The sequence below is a fragment of the Pteropus alecto genome, unplaced genomic scaffold (assembly GCF_000325575.1).
Source record: "Pteropus alecto unplaced genomic scaffold, ASM32557v1 scaffold155, whole genome shotgun sequence".
NCBI lineage: Eukaryota > Metazoa > Chordata > Mammalia > Chiroptera > Pteropodidae > Pteropus > Pteropus alecto.
In genome coordinates this window covers 18,483,821-18,498,879 of record NW_006438113.1, presented here as the reverse complement: position 1 = coordinate 18,498,879, position 15,059 = coordinate 18,483,821, and the positions used below count along the sequence as shown (strand labels likewise).

The following is a 15,059-nucleotide window of genomic DNA, read 5'->3' as shown; positions in this document are numbered from 1 at the left end:
AGCGGCGCACCTCGCGGCGGCGCCCTGCGCAAGCTCCGCAGACGCTGAGCGCGGGAGGCTTCGCTCTCCTCGGGAGGATGCCGCGGCCGCGCGAAGCCTTTGTATCCCGCGGCTGGTGCGTTGCGGTGTCTCTCCACGGCTGATTGCCATTCGGTCACGTGTGGTAGGAGGAGAGATTTGTCCAAAAACCCGAGACGGCTCCCGGCTCAGGTCCCTGGGAAGGGTCCCAGTTGCCCCAGGATTTACAGTTTACCGAGAAAGCACCGCATTATTGAATGGTGACACCCGTCTGCTCTCCCAGATTCCAGAATTTAGCGTAAATATTTGCTAAGTGATTGAGTGGCTGCAGGTGCCTGTTGCCTTTGTTCAAATGATGGGTTCGTTTCATTGTGCTCTTACCAACAAATGCTACAGATCCATAGAAAAAAATTAGTTGAGTTGTGGCGTTTACTCTGTAAAAGTATTTGACTACAATTTAAATTTTTTTCCTCTCATCATTTCCATCTTAATCCCCTCCTCCTCCTCAAAAAAAAGTCACAATGTAAACAGTGACGTAGTTACAGCCAGGGGCCCACGAGTTCATTATTCATGATCTCTGTAGGCGTAATATTGTTTCAGTGTCTTTATGAAATGTTTTTGTGAGGTGCAGGCTTCTCTGGTTAGTTTTAGAATGTGGAAAAAATAACATTACCAGATATTCAATTTTGTTTTTTACTAGGAAGAAAGCTAAATTTTCAGTGTTTTGGATTTTTGTTTGGGAGTGAATCAATAGCTTAGTAGCCCCAATCAACCTGATTTGCAGTAGTAGTCAAAATTTGTCACTTGGTCGCCCTAATGTAGTTTGTCCTTCATCAGTACAGTTTCTAGTTTTAAAGCTTCAGAGCTTGTGCTCATCTGTACAAAACTAAAACTCAAGAAATAAAAGCCTACCATAGGTGTCTTCAGATTGCTTTTTAGCTTTTTGGGGCCTCTTTGAGTCTCCCTTACATAATACAGACATACCTTTTTTGACCTAGTAAAGGTCTAGCAATTGTGTCTGCACCTAAAAATTCAAGTGCCCCATTAAGAAGCTGCACTTTTTTTTTTTTTCCTAAACTCTGGGTTCCTTTGACCAGTCCTTAAATGATGGATAGCAAATTGTAAAGCAAGTTGATTTCGTTTGCATTACTCAAATCAGATTTTTGCTTTTGATCATTAACTATGAATATGAATATCTTTTCTAGGTGCTACCTATAACACAAAGGTTAGTAACAGGGTTAGTTGATCTTAATGGAACTGATAGTTTAGGTACACTATACCTGCAGTACGAATCAGAATGTCAAGTCCTATAAGAGTTACACCCAGTGCTATAGAGGTTAAATAAGGAAGAGATTATATCTAGTTGGAGAATCAGAAAAAAAACAAGGGAGATTACGTTTGACATGAGCCTTAAGGACAACTGAATTTAGACAGCCAAAGATGAAAAAGTAAGACTCAGATAAAGGTATGGCTGTGAGTGAAAGCACAGAGATGAGAAAGCCCAGATTAGTTAGAGAGGACTTGAGGGACTGAGGAGAGAGAACTAGAAAGGTACACAGGGGGCTGTTTTCAAGGAATTTCAGGAAGAAATGATCAATTTTATTAGGCAACAATGGCTTTGCCTTTGGAAGATTCTCTCCCTTGTACCTGGAGAGACACTAAAGAAAGGGAGACCGCTTAGGGAGCTCCCTAACTGAGGAGAGGGAGTTATAGCCTGTGATGCTAGAACCTACAGAATTTAAAGTGTGAGGCAAAGGAAAAGAAACACAAACATGAGGGAGATAAGGTCATAGAAATGTATTTCATGAGCCATTAAACCATTAGCATGTTAGAAGGCGCACTTGTCAGGTATCAGAAGCATCATGATATTTTGCGCCTTTGCTCCTCAGTTTCTCTGTCTCTTACCACTGACTCTTTTCTGCTTGATCATACTGTAAGGACAGGAAAGATCAATCCCAGGATCTACATAAACTTGGAAGCTTTTTGTACATCTGGATGTAAAATTTACTTACATTCTTTCTAACCCACTGGAACAGCCAGCTAGTTCTGAGCCTGAAGAAAAATCAATCAGTTCTCTCAACATGAATCTCTGGTGTAATGCACAAGGAACACAAGGAACCTCCATAACCAAAACTCCCTGTGTGCATGAGCAGTTTCTTCCAAACCTTGTGGCAGACCATTTCAGGGAAGAGCACTGGCTTTGGAATCAAACCTGAATGCCAATTGATAGCTGTGTGGTCCAAAGCAACATGCTAAACCTGTCTGAGCCTCAGTTTCATCACCTTAAAATGGTTATAATATTTACCTCCTTAAAACTGTTGTAAAGAATAAGTTAGCTTAAAGCACACAAACTTTGATATATAGCATTTATTGTACACTTAAAACATAAAAGATGTATAGATAGATTTTTTTCTTAATTAAATAGGAGAGTAAGATGATATAGAAAGAAATATCATTGGACTATCATTTGAAAACCTGGAATTTAGAACTAGTTTCGGTTATATTAACCAGCTGAATGACCTTGAGTCAGCCTTTTACTGATTATAGACCTGTTTCTTTGTAGAGATAAAGGAATCTGATCTGGTAATCTCCAAACTCTTACACAGCTCTAGCATTCTGTGATGCTGTGAGAGGATTTTTTATTAGTCCCAACCTGTTTAAAACCAACTTACTTTATAGATAAGACTGGAAGGTTAGTTAGTTATTAAGGAATAGTAATCTGAGATGACCAAATAATGTTACATTCATATGTGATGCCCATACATAACCTTTTGAAACACGATTCTTATAGATTGAGGAAAATCCCATTTTTCTAATTTTTCTTAATTTGTGTATATAATATAGCATTGTGGTTAAGATCAGGACCAAAGACAGATTTCTTGAATTAAAATATCAGCTCTGCCATTTATTGGCTATAACCTACCTCATAAGATTAAATAATCTCCACACTCTAGCATCATGCATGTGGTAAGTATTCAATAAGCGTTAGTAATTTTAGCAGAACAAGGAAGAATACATTTCCTTACAATCCCAGCATACTGAACGTTTAAACTATTTTCAGTATACATTTGTCTTTCAGTTTCTTTATATGTAATTAGAGTAGGGTCAGAAATGTATTCTACTATTTTTTATTATTATAAGCATCTTCTATGTTGCTCTGAAATCTATCTTCTGTTTGGTCAGGCCAGTATTCATAATTTTCATATCCATCTATTTTTTAATTTTGCTTTTAGATCATTTCTAATATTTCATTACAAGTAATGCTTCAGTGTACTTATAATACTACAATGGATATCATTTATATATACTTTTTAAGTACTTAGGATAAATATATCTCAAAGACTGAATATTTTTATGACCATTGATATGAATTGCTTTCCAAAAGGATATTAATATTTTATATTGCCACCAATAACATATGAGTACTATCTTTATCATATTATATCCAGATTTGAGGGTTTTAACTTTTTTATACTTTCCTAATAAGTGTAACATCTCATTATTTTCTTTTCCATTTGAGTTCTTATTAGCAAGGCTTAGTATTTGTCCTAATATTTATTAATTATATCCCCTATTGTGCAAATAGCCTTTTTGTACTTTATCCATTTATCTCTTGGTTACTTGATTGAGCATCTTACATAATAAAGAAATTAACCTTAAGTCATATTTTGATGAAATTTGTTTCTCAATCTAATTAACACTTCTCTTTGGTACTTTATTTTTAGTTGTATAGGGAGTTTATTTACTGACTTCAGCATGTTCATTTTTTTACTTTGTGATTTTTTTCACTTCTAAATATAAAATTAATTACTCCAGATATTTGATAAGTACTACTTTCTCATATAGAATTGGATGAATTTGGAGACTTCCTTTTTAATTCCATACATCAGTAGTTCCCTTTTACCATTAGTAACACATTTTTATTTTTGTTTCACAATAATTTCACTGTCTGCCATTGCTAATAAAACCTCAGTCCTCTTACTTTAATTGATACTCTTCAATTATATTTAATGACATCTTTAGTGTCTAAATCACATACTTTAAAAACATACTCCAGCATTTTCCCCCTTCTTTCCAGCATAATCTGTTTCCCTCTCTGTCAGATCTTTCCTGTCAGCATGCAAACATACTATTATTTCTCCCATCTTAAAACAACAACAAAAAACCCCTCATCCTCTGTACTCGTCATGTTATTACCCTATTTCTCTCCCACTCTTTAAAACAAAAACCCTACGGAAAAACAGTCTGTATACTCTTTCTCTACATCCTCTCCTTCAGGTTGCTCTTGAACCCATACTCTTTAGGCTTTGCCACCAAACACACTCCATTGAAATCACCCTTCTCTAGGTCAGCAGTGGCCAAATTTTTGGTCTTCGTCTGACTTAATCAGCAGCTTCTGATACAGTTGCTCACTCTCTCCTAGAAATGCTTTATTCACTTCTAAGAAACCTTACTTTTTTTTTTCTTCATAACTAACTCACTGGCTACTTACTCCCTTCTCAGTCATGCCCTGACCTTTTTAAGTTGTTGTGCCCAAGAGCTTAGTTCTTAGATCTTTTCCCTTTTCTCTCTACACTCCTATGAGAACTGTCATTAATTTACATCTCCAACCCAGACCTCTCTGCTGAACTCACAATCATATATATTTTCAACTGCCTACTTAAGTCTACTTAGAAACATCTGACAGTAATCCCAAACTTAAGATATCCAAAAACTGAGCTCCTGAATTTCCTTCCCCATCTGGCTCCTCTGGCATCCTGCCTCAGCTCAATTAAGGACAATGAAGTCTTTCCATTAGCTCAGGCCCAAAACTTTGGGATCATCCTCGATTCCTCTTTTTCTCTCATTCCCTAAATTGAGTCCTACAGCAAATCTTCTTGAATCTACTTTCAAAATATACACAAGATCCACGCACTTATCATCACTTTTGCCTATAGTACTCTAGTTCAAGCCAGCATCATCTCTTTAGTATATTGTTATAATAGCATCCTGCTTCTATCTTTTGTTTATGTGTGTTAGTTAAGATTATGATAGGATTAATGAAAAACATTTTAAGTAATTTTTAAATTCCTGTAGAAGTTTGAGGGTAGTCACAATTCGTAAGTGATATATTTCTTCCTTTATATATTCTTTAAATATTTTTAAATGGTTTTAAATCTCGGTGATAGCTAAAACATTTTCTTTCAGTTAGATTAGGGTAGATTTTATTTTTATTAACCAGTTTTGTTGAGCTCCATAATGTGTATAGCTTAAATGTTCATGAGTTGTGTCTAAGAATAGTATACTTAACTGAAATTGCTATTAGACGTTGAAAAATAAGGTAGATAAGAGCAATGAGGTTTTCAAGGAAATTGAAAAAGTTAAAATCTTAAAAACATAATCTTTATGAATGCCCTGCAAGAGGTCATCTTTTCTGACTTCCTTTGATACGACAGAAAACACATCCGAAACTATTGGATCATGTTTCCATTGCAGAGGCCAGAACTTCCAACAAGATTCCTTTATTAGCTTTCTTTTCAGAAACAGTTTGCTTTTGTTCACTATTAGCTGCAGTATTAGCTATTTCTTTTTCCACTGGATTTTTTAATGCTTTTAGGAGGGAGATTTATATTTTCAATTTTCAGTATAGATTTAAATGTTCAAATAAATGGTGTGTTGCAATAATAATCGCATAAATGGGTAATTTAAATAACTTTTGATTGTCACATGAAAAAAGATTACTGCTGAGTCTCTGTTAGCAGAACATGAGCTTATGTTTATATCATTAATTATACATTTGCATTAAACTACCCCTTTTATACACTTTTTTGAGGCTAAATGAAAGGTTAAAGGTACAAATTATTCTTTTATAAATGTCTTCATGTTTTCAAAACTGTCTGTTAAGGGTTTAAGCATACCTATTAGCGAAGTAAATTTACCAGCTGCACTCTTGTTAACTTTACAAAGGCAGCTATGACTGAAAGTCAGGCTTGATGTCATACTCACTAGATACAATGGACAGAGAAAATAGTAGCCATTAATATGGAATTACTGAACAGTAGCTAAAGATTATTTTAAGTAAAGAGCAGACTAGCTAATATTAGACTATTATACAGCCATTCATAATGATATTCAGAGTATTTTTAATGTCACTTGAAGATCCTTTAAACATGTCACGGTTTCTTAACCTAGCAAAATTTATATTTTGGACTGGATAATTCTTTCTTGTGGGGAAACTGCCCTGTGCATTGTAGGATGTTTAGCAGCATCCCTGGCCTCTACTCACAAGATGCCAGTAGCACCTCCCAGTTCTGATAGCCAAAAATGACTCCAGATATTACCATATGTCACCTAGTGGACAGAATTACCACTGGTTGAGAACCATTGTGTTAAGTGAAAAGGGAAGAAAAATATATGTGGAGGAAATAAGCCCGAAGCCGCACTGCTCAGTATTGTAGCCAACAATTCCATGTGGCTATTTAAATGTAAATTAAATTTAAAATTAAGTTCCTCAATTACACTAGCAACATTTCAGGTGCTCATTAGCCACTCAGTCTTAGTGATTACCTTATTGGACAGCACAGAAGTAAAACACTTCCAACATTGCAGAAAGTTGACCCCCTACAAAATACATTCTGCTCAGCATCCCCAACTGAAAATAGCTTAGGTGTTTATCATTTGTTGGCTTCTATATACTTTATAGGAGAAATGATAGGCTATAATGACATTTGAAAATTTATAAATGTCTCAGGATATCTCTCATTTAAGGATTTTCTTTATAAAATACTATTACTGACCAATCTGTCATATTATTTTTACTATTTCCAAAATTAATTTCAATGTTTACAGAGAATTTCCCAAATTTGATAAAAATTGCCGATACAATACACTTTGAAAATAATTTTTATAATCACATTGTACACATTAGCTCTGATATTCCTACCTTTTAAATTTATAAATGAAATGTTGTTTACAAGTTATAATTTCTTAGTCCTAGAAGTTGTTAGCATGTTGCTTTTCTTACTATTAACAGTGTCATCAACTCTGCAGAAGCAGAGTAACTAAAGCAATCATGAAAGTCATAGGAAAAATCTAAACATAGTAGGTTTGTACTTGCCAATAATTCAAAACATAATTTCAGGATGTATTCAGATAGTGCTGAGAGCATTAATATTTTCAAGTAATGATATGCCCATTTTAGGAAAGAATTATTCTCAGCCATAAATAAAACCAAGCATTCTGCTGTAGAAAATTTCCTTAACCTTTTATCATGTCACATTTCTGAGGAATGTATTAGTTTGCTGGGTCTGCTAAACAAAGTACTACAAACTGGGTGGCTTAAACAACAGAAATGTATTGTCTCACAGTTCTGGAGGTTAGAAGTCCAAGATGAAAATGACAACAGGATTGATCCCTTCTGAGGGCTGTGTTTCTCTCTTAGCTTCTTTGCATGCCTTGGCTTCTAGATGCATCACCCTGATCTCTGCCTTCATCTTCACATGGCATTCTCCCTTTGTGCATGTCCAAATTTCCCATTTTTATAAGGACACAAGATATATTGGAAGAGGGTCCACCCTAATTACATTTTAACTAGATTACCTCTGTAAAGATTCTATGTCCAAATAAGGTCACATTCTGAGATGGTAGAGGTTAGTCTCCAAAATATCTTTTTTGGGTGGACACAGTTCAACCCATAACAATCTCTGGTATATATCCCGAGAAAAACTAGTGTATACCAAGGAATAGTTTTAGGGATTAGATTAGCAAATGAGAAAAAAGTCTAACAAAATAGCTGTCTTAATATAATATGAATTGTTATATGGGGGAAGGGTACAGATTTTTCTATCTTATTGTAAAATGCAAGGCTAGAGCAATAGGTAGATGTTATTGGGAAGACGATCTTATTTAATGTAAGGGAAAACTCTAATTCCTGGAGCTGTTCAACATTGAGACTGACAAACTCATGAGAGCAACGTGCTCTTCATCACTGGAGGCATGAAGCGGGGAATAGAACCCTAGTTGAAGAGCTTAACAAATTACCTGTATGCACCCTATGGAGAATCACAGACAAATTACTGTGAAGTATTTAATAAAACTCAGATATTTAAACGAATACATTATATTATATAAATATCAGCAATAATTAATAAACAGCATTATTTGATATTTTTAAAAGAACATGAATATATACAACACTGAATAAATTATATGCTAAAAGTTCTACTAATGTGACACTTTTTCATCATCAAACTTAAATCACCAATCTTTAGGGCTCCCAAAATTTGGAATGCACTTTCACCAAAACCATTAAGTTGATAAACTGACTTCTTTTCCTTGTTTAAATTTGAGTGGCCCACAGGAACAATAAGCAGTAGGCATCCTTGAGTGTTGACTTAAAGAAAGTGCAAATGTGGGAATAGAAGAAAACAGACTTACTGATATTTGCTTACTGGATGTCAGTATTGCCATGATCAGTTCTTAACTGCATTGTGCCTGGTTTTTGTTTTCTATTGGGAACTCTGACCAATCTCACTAAAACTAAAGTCAGTAAAACATAGGTGGTAAACCATTTTAAGTTACAAAAAAAGAGACCTTGATTACCTCGAATGACTGAGAAATATAAAAAATGCTGAAAATGATATCACCTATAATCTAAAAATAATAACTGCCTAGATTCCCTTTAAGTATATGATAAGAGAAAGAACTGTGTGAGGAAGGAAAACATTCATTTTCTTCCTTTGAAGAATTCAGTTCTGCTCCCCTACTTCAAAGTATGTCATCACTGTCTCTTGTCCTCTCTTTTATACTTTCTTCACTTTTCTGTCTAGTTTTACTCTTTTTCTCTTTACTCTCAATAAAGGCGAGGAGAGAATTGTATTCTCTCTGTCATATACAGAGATGTATAATAATTCAAAAGATTATAAATATAATCTATAGTTTCCAAATCAACAGAGGAAAAAAAAGGAGGCTAGAGGGATATAAAACATCAACATAAAGGGGCTGGAGGTAGGGGTTATATGGACAAAAAAGATGGTAGAAATGGGCTGAAATATATCAATAAAGACAATAAATGTAAGCACATTACATTCTTCTGTAAGGTACTTTGAAGTTGGATGACTCATTCACTTTATTATACTTCATAATTTAGAAGTATATGTTGTATTTTTTTTATATATCAACTGTTATATTTAAAAAATGCTTAACACTTGCAGTGAGTCAGAACCAAGATATCTATAGTAACTAAAGGGACAAGGTAAGACAACAGGGAGCAGATACCAACAGAAAGAAGATGCCGCCTCAGTCTCAGCCCATATGCTTCTTGCTGGTGTAGAGGCCAGTTTCAGTGCTTAGCCAGGCATCAGATGGAGAGAGGGAAGGGGCTGCACCTGTCATGAAGAGTAGTATGTGAACAGAAGGCCAGAACCTCTGTGAAATCACCAGGCAGACTTGTCTCTAGTGTCTTCTTTTCCTCAAAGCTGGTATGAGTCCAATGAATAATGTCCAGTTTCTTATTTTCCCAAAGGATTTTCAAGGTTTTAAAGTAAGTACATTGATGGCCCCTTGAAAGCATTCTCTTTTTTCCCCTTATTTTCAGATAATAGTTTGTTTGATATGTGGAATAATGCTATAAAAAGTAACTCGGTGTCTAAAAAAATGTATAAATTAATGTGCGTTCACTATGGCTACTTTCAAATTGAGACAGACTGAAGAAATGTTGAAATGTAGAATAATATTCTTAATGACTTCTGCTTTGTATGCTTAATGACTTGCTTGTCCATTTTGGTAGTTTAGCTGTTCAAAATGTTATATTGCTTGAAATTCCCTAATGCCTACATAAGAATAATTTAACTTTTAGGTCATTTGTTTCAGAGGAATTCCCTCCAATTGCAAAGGAAGGGACATTTGTCCCAGAATCTGAGATGGGTTTAGACCTGCAATGGGAAATAACTCCTAATATTAACATTTATAGCTAATGTGTAGCTCTGATTCCTGATGCACACTGAGTATTTAAACAAAAGGAGGAAAATGAAAAATATTAAACAGTTGTGTATTTTCCATGTGGTCAGCATTGCTGTGGGGGTTTTCTGGCTAAGACATCTGTCACCCACTGACAGCCAGGATTTATTTGGCCTGTTAGGCTGTCCCTTCTCCCTTATCATTCATGTGCTGTACTTACTTGGTCAGTAGAGAGGGACATTCAGAGCCTCTCGGCACCTCAGCAACATGATTATGAGACATTAGCTAGTAGATTTGCAGTTCTGTCTGTAGAGATTTCCAGTTTGAGAAAAAAGAACGGTAGCCTACAGATGGGCTCTGAAATCAGAGACCGTTTATTCCCTTTATTCCTAGCACATTCTTGTTTTATTATTGTTTTCTTTGTCAGAGTCTTATGTTTTGCTAATATTTAATCCTTCAAACTAATCTTAAAACTTCCCAATAAACAGACAAATTTTCCTAACTTTATTCATCCTTTAAAAGGGAATTTTGTATGATGGGATTACTTTAAAATTACAGCTTTGAACCAGAAAAGCAGTATTATATAGCTTTACGAATGGTGAAAATTGATGCTGCTATTTGAGAAATATGGTTGATAGGGTGGTAACTTTCACCTCTTAAAAATCTTAATAAAGTTATTTTCACTGTAACAGAACACATGATAAATTAGGAGTATCTGTTTTCATAGAGATGCCTTGGATTCTTCATTTGAAATAAGAACTCATAAAGCACTATAATGTATTTAAAAGCTTTTCAGACACCTTTCCCAGACCCCATTCCTAAAGATTTCGACTTAATTGTTGTGGAATGGGGCCTGAACATCTTTATTTTTAAAAGCTCCCCAAGTGATTAGAATGCAGAACCAGGTTCGAAACTATTACACTAAAGGTTATGTGATAGAAAACCTGGTAGGCTTTTTTTTTTTTTAATAGTGTCAGAAAACTATCACAGAATCGAGCTGCCAAATATTGTTACCTTCTTAAAACAAGGAAACAAAAATTGTAAAATATCCTTACTTTGGTTTTCAGTGATTTGATGATACGAAATCCGCATACCTAGAAAATAGCTGAAGCTTAGCAATAAGCAACATTAGTGTTCTATAAAGTAATCTTTCCAAACAAACTTGATTGGTCTTAGATTGAATTACAGAAGTATTAGAGTAAAGGAATGTAGTGGAAGGAATGTCTGGATTTTATTACAACATTCTCTATAGTACTTCATGAAATTCAACTTGGAAATGCATTTCATATTCCCAGCTAGCAAGTGAACAAAGTCTAGCAAACAGCAAAATATCACATTTGTCAGGTTAGCTGAATAGCACACTTGCAGCAGTATACATTTATGCTGCCTTAAAAAGATCATTTGTAAAATTTGTCAATATGGAATATGTGTTTATTTTTAGTTAAATCCTTCAAAGTCATTTCATGCATTTAGACGTTTCCATAGTATTAACATTGTATATTAGATTGTGTTATATGACTTGGTTAAAAATTATAGTTAATGAAAATCTGGAGGGGCTAGGGAGGTAGGAGGAAGCATCAGGGCAAATTTCATCATTCATTGCAGAAAGACAGATGCTGTTTAGAGTTGAAATGACAGCCTTTCATAATCCTTTTCTTAAAATTAAAGGATTACTTTAGGTCTTGACATTTCTACTATTTAAGTAAAATTTTGTTCTTTCAGTTTTACTTATGTTAAATTTAAGCAAAATGTAATTTAGGGTTTTTATTTTATTTTTTTATTCTTTAATGTTACTACATATTTGACCCCTTATACCTCATCTACCTCCCTCCTCCCCCCACTCTCCCTACGCTCTGAAGTGTTTTTATTTTAAATTCCATATATTTTAAGATCTCAGTTTTACATACTTTTTCTGTCAATTTTTGTTCTCTACTAATAACATGGAAAGAAATGTTTGGATCATCAAATGTGATAACTGATTATTTCTGGTCATTGGATCTGGGGTTGAGTTTTATATTTATACTTTTTGGTAGTGTTTATATAATAAATATAAATCATTTCTACTAAAAATATTCTTTAAGCAACTAAACATGTTGCTTTTTAAAATGAAATATTTAAATCAATGACTAGTTTTAATATAATTTCCCTCAGAAAAATAAATGTCTTCATTTTATAGTCTAAACTTTTAATACCAAACATGACTGAAATCTTTTGCGTGCTATTCTTAGAATAGCTACTGTGTGTACAAAACAAACTGAAATACTAGCACATATGTGTAATCTTATGGCCTTAACTTCATAAAGTTCTTTTTTTCTGGTAGTTCAAATGATTCTAGATTTGCCTAAGACCCCTAAAGTTTGCCTACTTAAGAGGGTTTCATTGCTCTTAAACAGATGAAAGCGAAACATGTACAAAGCAAAATAAAATTTCCTTGTGTTCTATATTAGAACAATAACAGTGGTAGCATTTAAACCCAAATAAGCAGTATTTGTTAGCTAAAGAAGTACAACCATCTACCAGAAATTGATGGTCTTTATTCTAACATATTTATTCTATACAGAGAAGTCTTTAGTTAAGGCTGATGAACTCCCTGTTTATACTAGGAAAATAATTAAGTGCTTAGTTATTTAAAGTTTAGCTGGTAGCATTTTATATGAAGTTTTAAGTTCTTCAAGATCATAATAAAGATGTCTCAATAAAGGATAAATGATATTTCTTTTTTACAGCTAAAGTGGCATTGTCTTGTGGCAGCAGCAGTTCCTTCCTTGGCCAGCTGTGAAATTATTTTTATGAAATTACAACTTTTTGGATTCACATTTATATCAATTTTTGCATAAGGCAAAAATATCAGTATTTTTATGTCTGATTATTTCTAATTCACACAGTTGAGTTTCAAAAAATGCAACACCACATCATCATTATTACTCTTTTGAGTCAGTACAAGTGACCTCACTACTTCATAGTAGTCCTATGATCTGACTTTATCCTTAAAATGGAGACCATTCTACTCTTAATTAACTCAGAGAGGTTGCTAAGAGGCAAAAATGCAATATTCTCAGTGAATGTCCTTTATACCTACCTATATGGCCTATAAAGAAATATATTAACAGTCCTTGTTCCGTAAAACAAGCCATTTGCATTACAGCAAGGATTACTATTTCAGAGTTGCAACCCTTTCATTAAAAATGTTGTCTCGATGTCTAGATGTAACATTTACTGAGTGAGACTACCCTAAACAATAGCCAAGTAGAGGACATAGGTTAGGCAAGTGAGAAAGAAGATAAAGCATTTGATATTATATCTGTTAAAAACACAATAAAATACTACCTCATTCATTTTGTAAAATGTTATTAGAATTATAATGAAATGGAAGATGAGGAAAAACAGACTTCTGAAATTTATCAGTTTTGTTGTTATGTTAATATTCTTTGGACAACAACTTACAGGACCTTAAGTAAACTCACTTTTAACAATTTGAGTGTGAGTCTAAAAAATTACTAATTCTAATTTAGGTAAGACCTCAGCTATTCACTTCCATCTTTCTGGGGTCATTCAAGGGTACAGGATGCACACATATAGTCAGTCGCTACCTGCAGCCCTGCAGTGCTCTTGCTCTAGCTGTTCCTTGTGCCATTAATGCTGTCTTCTTCTATGCTTCATTATGCCCATCATTTCTCCCCAGCTTTTCATCATACAGTGTTGCTCAGCCCCTGACTTCCATGCCCTTGGGAGTCTGTGCCCACTGCCACCAAGGCCACCTGGAGTTTTTTGCTGCTTTCGGTTATTTTGTGCTGCATAACAAATCACCCCAAAACTTAGTGGCTTCAAAATAAAACAAACATGATACCTCACGATTCTGTTATACATGGAAGAGGACATTGGCCTTCTTTAATATTTCTATTATTATGTTCACATGGCAAGCGTCTATTGTTTAGAATTATTTTTAAAGCCATTTCATGCATTAGAAGGATTCTGGTGCATTAAAGTTTTTTTCTAGTACTGGTAAACATAAAGTCTTCAGTTGGATGGTGGAATGACAAAATTTGCAGGTGTCATTTATAAGTATTTGACAATTTTTTTTCCTTTTCTCTCTTTTATAAACTGACCCAAATTCTAGGGTCATAAGTTACCTTTATGGTCAATAAGAAAGTAAAACTGATTCTAAGTGAAGAGGAAAATAGGAAATTTGTCAGTTCTTAGATGATCATGACTCCTACTGGTAAAAGTAGTTTATTAAAAAGGTTGCCTTGATTGTTAAAGGGTAAATTTTTTAGGAAACAATCTTAACAGGTTTAAACAGTTGGATGAAGAAATATATTTTCTAAAAGTGATTTTTTTTCTGAGTGACAAAACTGGGCATACATGATTTATTACGATACTATTTCTAGCAAACAATGATTTTAGGGGTATTCATTTTTTAATCTTGTTTCTCTGGAGGTGATATGTGTGTGTGTGTGTGTGTGTGTGTGTGTGTGTGTGTGTGTGTGTGTGTGTGTGTTTTAAAAAGAAATTGTTGGAATTTGTCCAACTTCTTTTATGTCCCTTCCCCGAGGAAAGCTATATGGTATTTAAAGTTGGTATTGTTCAGTATGTTGCTGTGGGTGCTAAAGAAAAATAAGGGAAATACATAAAAGGTAAATCTTTGGCCATCAACCAATAACAAAAACATTCTGTGAAAATAATTTTTTTAATGAAACAAATACACTTTAAACAAGTTGAGAGTAAATCAGGATGTTATGAGAAATAAAGAAAACAACCATCAATCCAAACGAATATAACATTGGGAAATGTAGCCATTTTTATATGTATATTGACATTGGGACTTCTGCTATTGAAAGAAATTAGACTTCTGTTACTGCTTTTTTGACTTTATGGTTTAATACATTATGATAAAAAGATGTTGTTGTGTGTCAAATTGAGACAAAATTGCTGATACTTATGTTTGACTAAGTGATAATTACACTTAACCCATCAGGATATAATGCTACTGCTGTCATAAATTTCCAATCCTAAATGGCCATTGCATTTTTTAAAAGGACATAAAATCATAGTTGTCAGAGTGAATATTTAGCACTTTGTCAACTTCTTTTGTCACTTTTTCATTT

General features: G+C 34.2%; 1 protein-coding gene across 2 annotated transcripts in view; it reads left to right on the top strand.

The window, feature by feature from the left end:
- REEP3 (receptor accessory protein 3) overlaps positions 1–15,059 on the top strand; it is a 79,719-nt gene that overhangs the window by 559 nt on the left and 64,101 nt on the right. The gene's annotated exons all lie outside the window — the stretch shown is intronic.